This window comes from Suricata suricatta, chromosome 13 (genome assembly GCF_006229205.1).
Source record: "Suricata suricatta isolate VVHF042 chromosome 13, meerkat_22Aug2017_6uvM2_HiC, whole genome shotgun sequence".
Classification (NCBI taxonomy): Eukaryota; Metazoa; Chordata; class Mammalia; order Carnivora; family Herpestidae; genus Suricata; species Suricata suricatta.
In genome coordinates this window covers 85,076,393-85,089,933 of record NC_043712.1, presented here as the reverse complement: position 1 = coordinate 85,089,933, position 13,541 = coordinate 85,076,393, and the positions used below count along the sequence as shown (strand labels likewise).

General features: G+C 44.3%; 1 long non-coding RNA gene across 1 annotated transcript; it reads right to left on the bottom strand.

Annotated features, from left to right (window-relative positions):
- Positions 1–11,185: 11,185 nt before the first annotated feature.
- LOC115276885 lies at positions 11,186–12,426 on the bottom strand. The gene is made up of 2 exons (XR_003902119.1): positions 11,643–12,426; positions 11,186–11,467 (listed from the first exon to the last, which is right to left on the bottom strand). It is a non-coding gene; the product is annotated as an uncharacterized LOC115276885 (long non-coding RNA).
- Positions 12,427–13,541: the final 1,115 nt, after the last annotated feature.

Here is a 13,541-nt window from a genome sequence, read left to right as displayed (position 1 = left end):
CGGAGGAGGGAGAGAGAGTTGGGGAGAGAGAGGGATGCAAAACTTGAGAGACTATTGAATGCTGAGAATGAACTGAGGGTTGAGGGGGAGGGGGGAAAGAGGTGGTGGTGATGGTGGAGGGCATTTAAGGGGAAGAGCACTGGGGGTTGTATGGAAAACAATTTGACAATAAAATATTATGGAGGAAAAAAAAATGAAAGGAGTTTCAGGGGGTACCTGGGTGGTTCAGTGGGTTAAGCATCCAACTTCAGCTCAGGTCATGATCTCATAATTTGTAGGTTCATTCCCCACGTTGGGCTCTGTGCTGACAGCTTAGAGCCTGGAGCCTGCTTCGGATTCTGTGTCTCCCACTCTCTCTGCCCTTCCCTTGCTCACACGTTCTCTCTCTTGCTCTCTCTTAAAAGTAAATAAACCTTTTAAACATTTAGAAAAGAGTTTCAGATGCATAAGGATATTTCTTAAAAATTGGCTCCCAGAAAATTACTAGAACTGATAAATGAATTCAGTAAGGTCGCAAGATAAAAAATCAATATACAGAAACCTGTTGGATTTCTATACACTAATAATGATGTAGCAGGAAAACAATTAAGAAAACAATCCCATCTATAATTGCACGAAAAAGAAGAAAATACCTAGGAATAAACCAAGGAGATGAAAGACCTGTACTCTGAAAACTATAAATCGTTGATGAAAGAAATCAAAGATGACACAAATAGATGGAGAGATACCCCATGCTTCTGGATGGGGAGGACAAATATTATTAAAACGTCTATACTGCCCAAAGCAGTCTACAGATTTAATGTAACCCTATTAAAACGTCAACAGCATTTTTCACAGAACTATAAAAGAACAAACAATTCTAAAATTTCTATGGAGCCATAAAAAAATCTCAAATAGCCAAACAATCTTGAAAAAGAAGGAAAAAAACTGGAGGTTTTCCCAGATTTTAAGATATACTACAAAGCTGTAGTATTCAAACCAGTATGGTACTGACATCAAAATAGACACATAGTTCAATGGAACAGAAAAGAGAACCCAGAAATAAACCCACAATTATATGGTCAATTAATCTTCAACAAAGGAGGCAAGAATACGCAATGGGAAAAAGACAGCCTCTTTAATAAATGGTGTTGGAAAACTGGATAGCTATATGCAAAAGAATGAAACCGCCCCCCTTTCTACACCACTCACAAACATAAACTCAAAATAAATTAAAGAACTAAGTGAGAGACCTGAGATCATAAAAATTCTAGAAGCGAGCATGGGCAGTAATCTCTCTGACATTGACAATAGCAACATTTTTTCTAGATACATCTCCTGAGGCAGGGGAAATAAAAGCAAAAATAAACTGTTGGGACTACACCAAAATAAAAAGCTTCGGCACAGCAAAGGAAACCGTCAACAAAACTAAAAGGCGGCCTACGGAGTGGGAGAAGATACTTACCAATGACATGTCTGATAAGGAGGCAGTATCCAAAATCTATAAAGAAGCCATACAACTCAACACCAATAACCCAAATAACCCAATTTTAAAATGAGCAGAAGACATGAACAGACATTTCTCCAAAGAAGACATACAGACGGCCAACAGACACATGAAAAGATGTTCAGCATCACTCATCATCAGGGAAATGCAAATCAAAACCACAACGATGTATCACTTTACAGCTGTCAGAATGGCTAAAATCAACGACACAAGAAACAGGTGTTGGGGAGGATGTGCGGAAAGGGGAACCCTGTTGCGCTCTTAGTGGGAATGCTAACCGGTGCAGCTGCTGTAGAAAATAGCATGGAAGTTTCTTTAAAAACTTATAAATAGGGGCACCTGGGTGGCTCAGTTGGTTAAGTGTCCAGCTCTTGATTTCAGCTTAGGTCATGATCTTGCAGTTCAGGAGTTCAAGCCCCACGTCGGGCTCTGTGCTGACAGCATGGAGTGTGCTTGGGATGCCTTCTCTCTCTGCCTCTCTCTCTGCCCCTCCCCTCTCAAAATAAATAAATAAACTTTTAAAAAAGGTATAATTATTGTGATGAGCACCGAGTAATGTATAGAATTGCTGAATCACTATATTTTATACTTAAAACTAATATAACATATATATGTGTGTGCGCACACACATACTGAAATTAAATATATATGTATATATGGGTTTCTAGGTTACAAACCTAGAAAGCTTCTCTAAGCCTCTTAGACTTCTCACAGGAGTAGACAAGAGACATCACATGCCCCAACCAGAAGGTGGAGGCCAAGGAGCAGCCGCATGTCTACACCGAGGACGTCTGTGCAGACCCAGAGCACCTCCTGCTCCTTTAGGACCTGCCTCAGCTCCCCAACTCTGGGGTCAGGTGCGTGCTTAACCCTGTGATGAACACACTAAAGGTTTGGAAGCAGTGAGAGATGAATGCAGATTCCAGTCCATCCTCGTGGCTTCCAGTGTGTCCTTGCTCCCCCCACTCACATCCCCAATACACATTCTGGGGATTTTAGCTCCAGCACGAGACACGGAATAACAGCCGCACATAGACAGTGTAACCCAGTCAAATCCCTATAATAAATCCATTACAGTCTGTCTTTCTCACAGTGGTTCTTCTGAACAAACCCTGACTGATACATTTGGGTTAGAATGTTTTTGTTTTTATTTTTTGCTATTACAAAAAGTACCACCGTGAACACTCAAGTCTGTGTCTCCTGGTGCACTTGGGCAAGAATTCCTCTACAGTATATACCTAGAGGTGCATATCGCTGGATTTTTGGGTATTCAAATGTCCAACTTTATAAGATAATGCCAAGTTCTATTTTAGAGCATTTGTGCCAATTTATATACTCACACTGCATTGCTTAGGAGTTGCCCTTGATACAAATATTTGCAATCACTTTGTGTAGTAGTATTTCTTAATTTTAGTGCATCTGAAAAGTATAATGTGGTTTCTTACTGTCATCTTAATTAACATAGAACTATTAGTGAGGGTGGAGAATGACTTCATATTTCTATTCTCCATATTTCCTCTTCTGCAAAATGATGACTTGTGATTTTTCCCATTTTCTATGGCATTGTGGGATGTTTAGTTGTTGATATACAGAAGGGGTTCTTTACATATGATGGAAACCAGTGCGTTAGGGTCATATGCAGCGGTATGCTGGAGCCAGTTTGTCCAAGAGCAACTTTGTGCATCTCCATCTCTTCCCCTGTGTTTAGTGACGTCATTTGGTAGCTTGAAATAGGCCTTGTTGGGACTCTCCCCTCCACGGAAATCGCCAAACCCTACAAATCAGGGACAGCTAGCACACCAGTTGTTACACGTTTCAAATATCTGCTATTGGTTTGTGGCTCGTCTACAGATTCTTTTGTGGGGTCTTTTGAAGAAACGAAATCCTTAACTTTTATACAGTCAGATTTGTCAATATTTTTAGTTTTCAGTTTTGGATAAGCTGTGCTTTATTTTAGATGTTTAAAAACTATCAGTGTTCCCATCAAAGTCTTTAATACATCTGGAATTATGTAGTGTGAGGTTGGGATCCAACTTCATCCCCCCCCCCAAATTGTCCCCTCATCACTTATTGACTAATGCTTCTTTTCCACAGTATATACTAATTTTGTGGTATTTTATGTCCACACGTGTGTAGGTCTGTTTCCAGAACCTTCTAGTCCATGAATCCATTTGTCTATGACAGCATTAGTCTGCACCATCTTCATTATTACTATTACTTTTTTTTTCATCTTCATTATTAAGTCTTTATAGTTAATGTCTTCAAATCTGATAGGGTGAGTCTTCCTACCTTATTCTTCTCTAAAAGAGTTTTTATTATTTTATATTTTGATCTTTGTCTATACAAGTTTTAAAATAAACTTATCAGTTTGAGGGGAAAACCATTGGGATTCAGATTAAATTACATTGAATCTATAGATCAGAGTGGGGAAAACTGACATATTTCTTCCTATTGAAGATCTTTCACTATTTATTTATTTATTCAAGAAAGAGAGTGTGCATGTGCAAGTGGGGGAGGTGCAGAGAGAGGGAGGGAAAGGGGGAGGGTGAGAAAGAATCTTAAGCAGGCTCCATGCTCAGCGTGGAACCTGACATGGGCTCGATCCTGCAACCCTGGGATCATGACTTGAGCTGAAATCTGAGTCAGATGCTTAAGCAGCTGAGCCACCCAGGTGCCGCACCATTTATTTTTGTAAAAGGTCTTCTTTGATGTTATTTGAATAGGGTTTTAGAATTTATTCCATGCAGGTCTTATACAACTTTCATTAGATGTAGCTAAAGTTTTTTTTTTTTTAATTGTTTTTGTAAACTGCATTTCCCACCAAAATTATATCTCTGTTTGTTGCTGATCCTTATAAATTATATTTGCGGGGCACCTGGCTGGCTCAGTCAGTATAGCATGAGGCTCTTGATCTTGGGGTCATGAGTTCAATCCCCACATTGGGAGTAGAGTTTACTTAAAAAAATAAATTAAAAAAAGAAACTATATATGATTGTATGTATTGGTCTCCTATTCAGCCATGTATTGAGCTCTGTTATTTGCCTTTAGATCCTTTGGGACTTTCTATGTAGACGATTATATCGTTATAAATAAAGACTATTCCAATACATCTACCTTTTACTGCCTTTTCCCATTAAAAATGTTTTTTAATATTTATTTTTGAGAGAGACAGAGCGAGAGCGAGCGAGGGGAGGGGCAGAGAGAAAGGGAGACAGAGAATCTGAAGCAGGATCCACAGTGTCAGCACAAAGCCTGATGCAGGGTTCAAACCCATAAACTGTGAGATCATGGCCTGAGCAGAAGTCAGATGCTCAACTGGCTGAGCCACCCAGGTGCCCCGTGCTTTTTCCCATCTTTGGGTTTTGTTACTTCTTTTTCCTCTCTTACTGGACTCCTTAAGAAATCCAGTATAAACCTGAATAGAAGCAAATGGACTTCCTTATCTTGTTCCTGATTTTTTTAGGGCCTGTTTCTCTCTCTCTCTCTCTCTCTTTTTTTTTTTTTTATGACACTAGGAGTATTGTTTGTTGTATCTTTTGAGATGATGGTGTGTTTTTCCCCCTTTAATTTGTTAATGTCCTACATTATAAATTACATATTATCTAGTGTTTAACACCCTTTCATTTCTGAAAAAAAAAAAACCCACCTTGTTTATGATGTGTTATCTTTTTAAAATAGACTCCTGGGTTTGTTTTCTTAGCATTTTAGTTGAATAATGTTTCTTTATTGTACTGTCCTTGCTTAGTCTTGACACCACGATTACATTAATCTCAGAGAATTAGCTGTCTTGTAGTCCCTCTTTTTTTGTCCTCTGAGACAGTTTTAGTGACTGGAGTGATTTCTTCCTTAAAAGCCTGGTGTAAGTCATCTGTGAAAACATCTGAACTTAATATTTCCTTTGTGGGAAGAGATTAAAATATTGATTATGTTTCTTAAATAGCTATAAGGCAATTCAGATTCTCTATTTTTGAGTGTTTTGTTGTTATATTTTTCTAGGAATTTGTCCATTTCACTTAATTGTTTAAATGTTTGACCTCAATCCACACAATTAAAGAAATCTTTGCCTTCTCTTTGATTATGTGCCTTCCACCCTAGTATCACTTGTTCCTCCTCTCTTTTTTTCTTGTTCAACCTCAGCATAGATTTCCCAATAAGACAGAATTTGTAATTTCACAAACTCTTTTGCGCCTTTACTTTTTTAATTTTTTTTTTACAATATTTGTTTATTTCTGAGAGACAGATCACACAAGCAGGGGAGGGGCGGACAGGGACGGAGACACAGAATCCGGAGCAGCCCTCAGGCTTCAACTGTCAGCTCCGAGCCCAACGCGGGCTTGAACCCACAAAGCGTGAGATCGTGACCCGAGCTGAAGTTGGACACTTAACCGACAGAGCCACCCCGGTGCCCCACAACCACTGTGTATCTTAAAACCAAAACCAAAACCAGGAATCAACGCCTGAGTCCCATCTCAGTCCAATTAAGTTAGAATCCCCAGTAGAAGCTTGCTGAGACTACGAGTGCACTGCGTCAAGGGCATATGAGCCCGGCAGGAGCAGAGCGACAAAGCTCAAAAGGGGGCTTATGGAAGATTGACAGTCGTGGATGGTGTGCTGCTTACCTCTAAGTGTATGTAATGATTTGAAATATGGGACAACACCATAACTACTTAGGGCTAAATTGAAGGAAATTTCCACTATCTCTTTAAAAGAAAACACAACAAACATTCTATGTCTCAAAATAATTCTCTACCTTTGCGGATAAGATCATTCACCAAGTGGGTATGATTCTCAGTGAAAACGGCTCACACACGCCAGGGTTGTGGAGCCTAGAGCCTGGCTCACAGAATTCCCCTAAGATGAGACTGAGCTCAGGGCACTGAGGCATCATTTTGCCACTAGATGGAGCTATGGGTTGTGATTTCAAAGAACTAAGTAATGTTTGAAAGGGAGGGAGAAGCTTAGAAACCTTTTCTAATCCTTGCTTCATGTTTTATTTTTTAAGTGTGTGTGTGTGTGTGTGTGTGTGTGTGTGCACGCGTGCGCACAACTGACTACTCTCCAAAAAGCTATATATTCACATAGTTCTAAATCTACAAGTCTAAGTTCTAAATCTACGGTGTCTGTGGTGGGTGCTCCCTGTCTGCTCTCCAGGTCCACCGTCCACCTGACTTGAGCCCTGGGAGGGTTCACCTGTAAGGGTGCGGTGAGAGTGTTCTCTGCCCTTGGTCATCTCACAGGGTCTCCCCGGGGACAGCACTGAAAAGAGAGATGGGGGCAGGAGGAGGGTGGGGTCGGGAGGCTATTTCCCCAGCGTCTTCCCTGGTGGGCTGCGGGTTCACCCAGGAGGGCGATGACCTCTGGCCAGTGGCTCCTTCTGTGCCTGCAGCGTTCTCTCTCTTTGGGTTCACGTGACCACTTACTCCTCCTGTCCCGTGGGGGCTGGCCATGGTAATGATTCCCCTCTGCAGCTAGCCCACGGGTGGGCACGTGACCACGCTCCGTTGGGTGCCTTAGCCCTGTTCACAACTGTGTAGATCATTCTTTATTAACCCCCTTTGATGATGCCTTTTGAGCATGCTGTGTATTTATGCGGTTTTCCTAACGGGTACAGGTTCCCTCCTGACGTCTCTCTTGCCCACTCATCCAGTTCTCCTGAAGCAGCCAATTCTGTGAGTTTCCTATATGTTTGCATGGACAAATATAAAGGAATATATATCTGTGTCTATATTCTTATCACCCATATTTATTCAAATTGTAGCATTTTATACCCAGTTCTGTAGCATCGTTTATGTGCACATAAACAATATGTTCTAGAAATCACTGTATAGCAGTACATGGAGATTCACCTCGCCCCTTTTTTATGGATGCTTTATATTCCATTTTATGGTGTACAATAACTTTTTACCCAGCTTCCTATCAAGAGAGACTTAGGTTGTTTCCAGCTATCTGCCATTATAGACACTGCTACAGGGAATAAACTTGTACATGGGTCATTTCTCCTTCTTCTGTGTATGAGGAAAATGAAACAGAAAGAGATTAAGTGAATCGTCCAAGGTTATTTCTGGGCAGAGCCCATATCCTCATGGTCACCAGTCAGCGGGATGAGACCACAGTGACTTTGCACAATGGAATCTGAACTTTGCTTAGTGTCCCCTCCCCTCACCCCCCAATTTACTACACATTTCAACACTCCTTAAATTTCTACCCTCATGCTTTCGTTCCCAGGAGAATGGTTACAAGAATGGATTCCAGAGTCACATCCAGGGAATGTTCCTGTGACATTGCGGACTGGCTGTGTGACCTGGAACAACTCACTTAGCCTCCCCGTATCTGTTTTCTCATTTATAAAAAGTTTCCTGCCTCCTGGTGCTGGGAAACGCATTCAGCACTTGGAACAGCGCCCGGACCACAGGAAGAGCTGTGACTCTAATGAGTGGTGTTATCAGCGTTCACAGTACACTATGAGAGAGCCACATCATTGTGTCTCATCCACAGGCCGCCTTTAAAACTGAGATCACCCGGGGCGCCTGGGGGGCTCAGTCGGATAAGCATCCAACTTCGGCTCAGGTCATGATCTCCTGGTTCATGGGTTTGAGCCCTGCATCAGGCTCTGTGCTGACAGCTCAGAGCCTGGAGCCTGCTTCAGATTCTGTGCCTCCTTCTCGCTCTCTGCCCCTCCCCCACTCATGCTCACTTTCCCTCTCAAAAATAAACATTTAAAAAAAAAAACCCTTAAAACTGAGATTACCTTAGATGATCAGATTGCTTCTTAAGAGCAGATATGTATAAAGAAAGATTGTAGATAAAGACACATCAGGGAACTAGGGACCTGAAATAGATCTAAAAGAGAAAGGGGTTTCTAAAGATAACTTTGCCCACTTCACAATTTCGTTCTGATTTTCCGGCTTGTGTGGACATAAAACAGGTCTGTTTGCTTTCCGGACAGCCTCCCGGGCATCTTACAGTTTCCAAACTAGACCCACTGCTCACAAGCCCACCACCGGCCACCACCTTTTACCAATAAACCAAGCCTGGCTTTCCTCTTGCTGTCCCACAGCACATCTAACTGAGTCAATCAAAAAAAAAAATCTCAGATTCATCTATGACTGCTGCCTTTCTCATCCTTATGGCAAATTTGTTAGCAAGCCCTCTAAATTTTTTCTTACTATCATTCAACTTCATTCCCTCTCCTCTCTATCTCCTCTGAGACCAACTTTAAATTAGACTCTTATTGTTTCTATGTATCACTAACCCTAACCCTAACCTAGCTCTAATCCTTAATTTGTGAAATTTATAATCTGGAGAGAGAGTCAGACATAAAGCACATGCAGATATGAGACCACTGAGATGACCAGATCGTTTCTAAAGAGCAGATGTGGGGGTGCCTGGGTGGCTCAGTTGGTTGAGCATGCAGCTTCAGCTCAGGTCATGATCTAAGGTTTGTGGGTTCAAGCCCCACATCGGGCGGGCTCTGTGCTGACAGCTCAGAGCCTGGAGCTGCTTCAGATTCTGTGTCTCCCTCTCTCTGCCCCTCCCCTGCTTGCTCTCTCTCTCTCTCTCAAAAGTAAATAAACATTTAAAAAAAAGCAGATGTGGATGAAGAAAGATGGGCAAAGTATTAAGAAAATGAGGACTTGAAATGGACCCTAAAAGAGAAAGGGGTTTCGAAGGTTACTTCCAATAACTGGTTATCTAAATTAACACAGAGAGCTGGCCCAGGCTGGCAGGGACGCTGCTTTCTGTCTGGCCTCCCAGGAAAGGAAGAGCTGTAAGCGGGGCTTTGTGCCTTGGAGCTCAGGGCTTCCTAGCCTCAGGCTCACATTTTGACCCTTGCCTTAGAAAGTGTGCGGTGGTGAAAGCGGACGCTGGGAGGTGAGGAGGAAAGAGGCAGAGGCGGCCTGGCCCCGCGGGGGAGGGAGACTGGCCTGTGAATGGGGAGCTGCAGGGGCAGACTGGCAGCTGCGTACGAGCTGGGGATCTGCTTGACTTTTGCACAGGGCTGGGGGGTGACCTGCCCTGAGCACCGGGGCCCCAAGAGCAGTGGCAAGAATCCTTCGTGGCAGGCCTGTGACCAAGAGAGGACCTGTGAGGGGGCCTACCTGCAGCCTGCCGAGGGTGCGCGAGCCCAACAGGTGCCCAAGGACCAGCCGGCGACGGGGAGTGAGGGGCCCACAGCTAAGGGACCGACGTCCGGCCGCTCCTCCGTTTTCAGGGCGCTGGGTAGACCCTGGACCCCGCGAGTGAGCCATTTTGGAGTTGGGGTGGTAACCGCATTCCTTCTGTATAAGACAAGCAAGTGCTGGCTTCACGCCATGAGCCTCATGCCATGTGCCGCTTCTAGAAGGCTAGAGAGGTGAGTTAGTTTCTGTTCTTTTCTTTGTAAAATAAAATAAGCCCAAAAGGCTATATATATAAATTTTTGGAGAGAGAGGGAGAGAGAGGGAGGGATGGAGGGAGGGGCCGGGGTGGTGGACACAGAACCTGAAGCAGGTTCTGTGCTGATGGCACAGAGCCCGATGCGGTGCTTGAACCCACAAACTGTGAGATCATGACCTGAGCTGAAGTTGGACCCTTAACCACAGAGCCAGCCAGGAAATAAGTATTTTTTACGTCACAAGGGAGCCGTGCTCTCGTGAATGTGCCGTGAGGCCCTCGGTGGGGCTCAGTCTCCTCCGCTGTCAGATGTGGCGGGTGAGGGTGAGGCTCCAGCCCAGATCTGCCCACTCCCGGTTTCGTGTTGTCTCATCCACACACATGGGCTCGAACGGATTTGGGACTTGAATCGAAGTTTGAAGTCTGAAGCTTCAATACTCAGCTTCAAGGCAAATCACAGAGTAAGGATTTTAGCGCCTACTATGAGGTGTGCAAAGGAGATAGATCACTTCAGATTTCTCCTGAGAACCAGGTGCCGAGGCTGAGAAAGCAGAGCTAAGTAAGAAGGACAGATACTAAGGATGCACGGAAGAAATGTCTTAGAAGTGGCAAAATACCCAGAGTTAATCTTTTTTTAAGAAGATACCTGTGAATTTCCTGATAAATAGGGTGTTGAGTTACTCTAGTTTTCCTGAATGGATTTTACTCCCCTCTCCTTCCCTCTCTTCCCCTCCCCTTCTTCCCTTCCTTCCTTCCTTCTTTTTCTTTCTGTGTGTGTGTGAGTGCGTGTGCGTGCGCATTTCAACCTTCAAAGATACCTTAGTATCTGAGAAGGTGCTTTCTGCTTTCGTTCAAAACGTAGAGACAGCACACAAACATGTCCAAACCTTTCCAATCTGTTTTAAAACAAGAAGTCATGTTACAGATGAGGAAATTTATACTGTCATCCACTGAAAGTAATGATCAGCGGTCACATACAGTTTTCATGCTTGAATTTAATGTTTAACACTTCCGGATTACTGCGCTTACACATCCCGCCAACACATGATTTGCTTAGTGAATATATGAACATAGCTCTTCATATGCTGATTTTTCTCTATGACTTCTGAAAAGCGATGGCAGGATACAAGGAAGATTGTGCTGGTTGGTGGCATTTGGAGGGACCTCTCCTTTTTGACTTCTTTTATGATTTCCAATTTTTTCCAAAATGACATGTGATTTTTTTTGTTAATAATAACATACGCCACCCGGCTTAGTTTTTTTAGGAAAAAAAAGAGACATTATCTAGTCTGTGTTCCTTCTGGAAATGACACAGGGAATAGTACATCAAGTCAGCATTTTTTATTGCCTTAAAAAGAGGAAATTTTGCATTTATTCAATCCTTGCCTCGAGTCCAGCCCATAGATTCTTGGGCAGTTATCAGCGCTTTGTGGTGGGGATGTACCAGAAAGGCCTTATCTCTTCTTTTTGGGGGTGATTACACATCATCTCATCATGAAGTCCTTCCTAGATGACAGGACCAGAAAGCCCCTTAGGTGAAATGTCCTGGCCCAAAATGCTGTCCACGCACTTTCTGATTCTTGCCACACTAGCTGGAGGCCAGGAGGTCTGGGATTAACATGTGGGAAGAGAGAAATGGGAATTTGGTAACTTACCCCGCTTTCCTCTCTCTCTCTCTCTGTTTAACTTAGGTTTTGTTTTGAATAACGTTTTATCCTGAAGTCACATGATCACATACAGTAGTCAGGACTCTCAGTTCCCTTTACCGCCCAACCACACTTACACACTCAGAAACCGGCTTGAGCGAGAAGAGGATGACATAAGAAGGCAGAGTCGGGCTGGGCGCGCAGGGCACCGCTGGGCTGCTCAGAGGACTCTCTCTCACAGCTCCAAGGTGGGATTCGGCATGTGCTGGCTGGGGACCATCAGAACCGCAGCTGTGAACTCCCTGCAGGTCCCGCGCCTTCCTCCTGCCACAGAGCACCTCACAGTCCCAGGAAGAGCAACGGCGGCTGAGGCTGAGCCCCGGCCAGGGGGCTCTCGCCTGGTGGGAGCCGCACTCCCAGGGAAACGACTGAAGGGCTCCTGCAAACCAGATCAAATGAGCCCCGCCTGGGCTGCCTGGGAGCTTTCTCAGCAAAGCCCAGGCCCTGAGCTGTCAGGGGGCCTCACTTCCACAATCTAGCACATTCTGCTTTGTTTCTGACTGCACCCCTCTAGGTGAATTCATGGTTTTGTCATCACCTCTTCTTATTCTCAGGATTCTTTTTTCTGTAGGAGCTGCTGCTTTCAGTAGCTCTAAAGCTTATGAGCAAATAATCTCTTCAGAGTCCCCCTCGTCCTCCCCTAGATCTGAAGAGACAGGACAGTCGGGCATTGACTGTGGGCGGCCTGTTTCTTTGCTCATTCTGATGAGCTTTCTAAAGGCGATGGCTCTTTTCACTGATACCTATTGTAATCTTTTTAATAAAATGGGGCTTTGGGGACCTTGCTTTTCTAGCAGCATGTTAGCAAATCCCAGATCTCTCTTTTCCTTTTTTTTTTTTTTGAGAGAGAGGGTGCAAGTGAGTGAGGGGCAGAGAGAAAGAGAGAGAATCTTAGGAGGGGCAGAGAGAGAGAGAGAGAGAGAGAGAGAGAATCTTATGAGGGGCAGAGAGACAGAGAGAAAGACAGGCAGAGAGAGAAAGAGAGAGAGAGAGAAGTGGGGCTCACACAAAGCGGCGCCTGATCTTACCCAATGTGGGGCCAGAGCTCATCCAGTGCAGGACTCAAGCTCACCTGATGTGGGACCTGAACTCACAAACTATGAGATCATGACCTGAGCCAAAACCCGATGCTTGCCCGACTGAGCCACACAGGTGCCTGCAGAATCCAGATCTCTTGCTCACAGTTTAGTTGATTTACCATTAGAAGCAAATGAAATTACTGCCTGTGGATTCCTCTCTGTAGTAGATTCTCTCTTCTCTCAACAAACATTTCACTCAGCACAGCGCAGTGACAGGCACTGAGCTAGGAGACAGAAACAGACACATGAATGAGACCCTGCACCTGGTAGGAAAGACAATCAGCCCCTCTGGCACCTTTAAGTGATCTGGAAAAGGTCATCCCTTCCTCCTGGTGGGGGCAGCTCTGCCCCAGGGCTCAGGAATAATCAGTGGAGAACAGAATGGGTTTCAGCTTCCTTGGCCTTGTGTGGGACATAACCTGAGCAACATTACGGTATGGACCAGCAAGTGTACACAGCATACGAATGCCTGGGAGGTTGGGGAGTTGGGAGGGGGGGTTCCACGGAAGACGTTACATGTGAGATGAGACATGAAGGAGCTCATCCAGGGAAGGGGGGGTGAAGGGCAGGGGGAAGACGTACAAAGCCACACGGATTTGAAGAGCATGGCCTATCTGGGGCTCTGCAAGTCAGTGATGACGTCCAGAGTGCATGGGTGTGGAGATGGCTTGCTAAGTATTGAAGCTGGAAGACACTTAGAGCAATAATCTAGGACCTAAACTCTAGGTCCCTGCTGCTCAAAGTCTGGTTCCCCTGAGGGTAGCTTTGGCATCACCAGAAAAATTGTTAGAAGTGTGGAATCCTGGGTCCCACCCACAACCTACTGAATCGGGATCTGCATTTTAATAAGCTCTTAGGGAAGGAGGGTTTCAAGATGGCTGCGTAGGAAGATCCTAT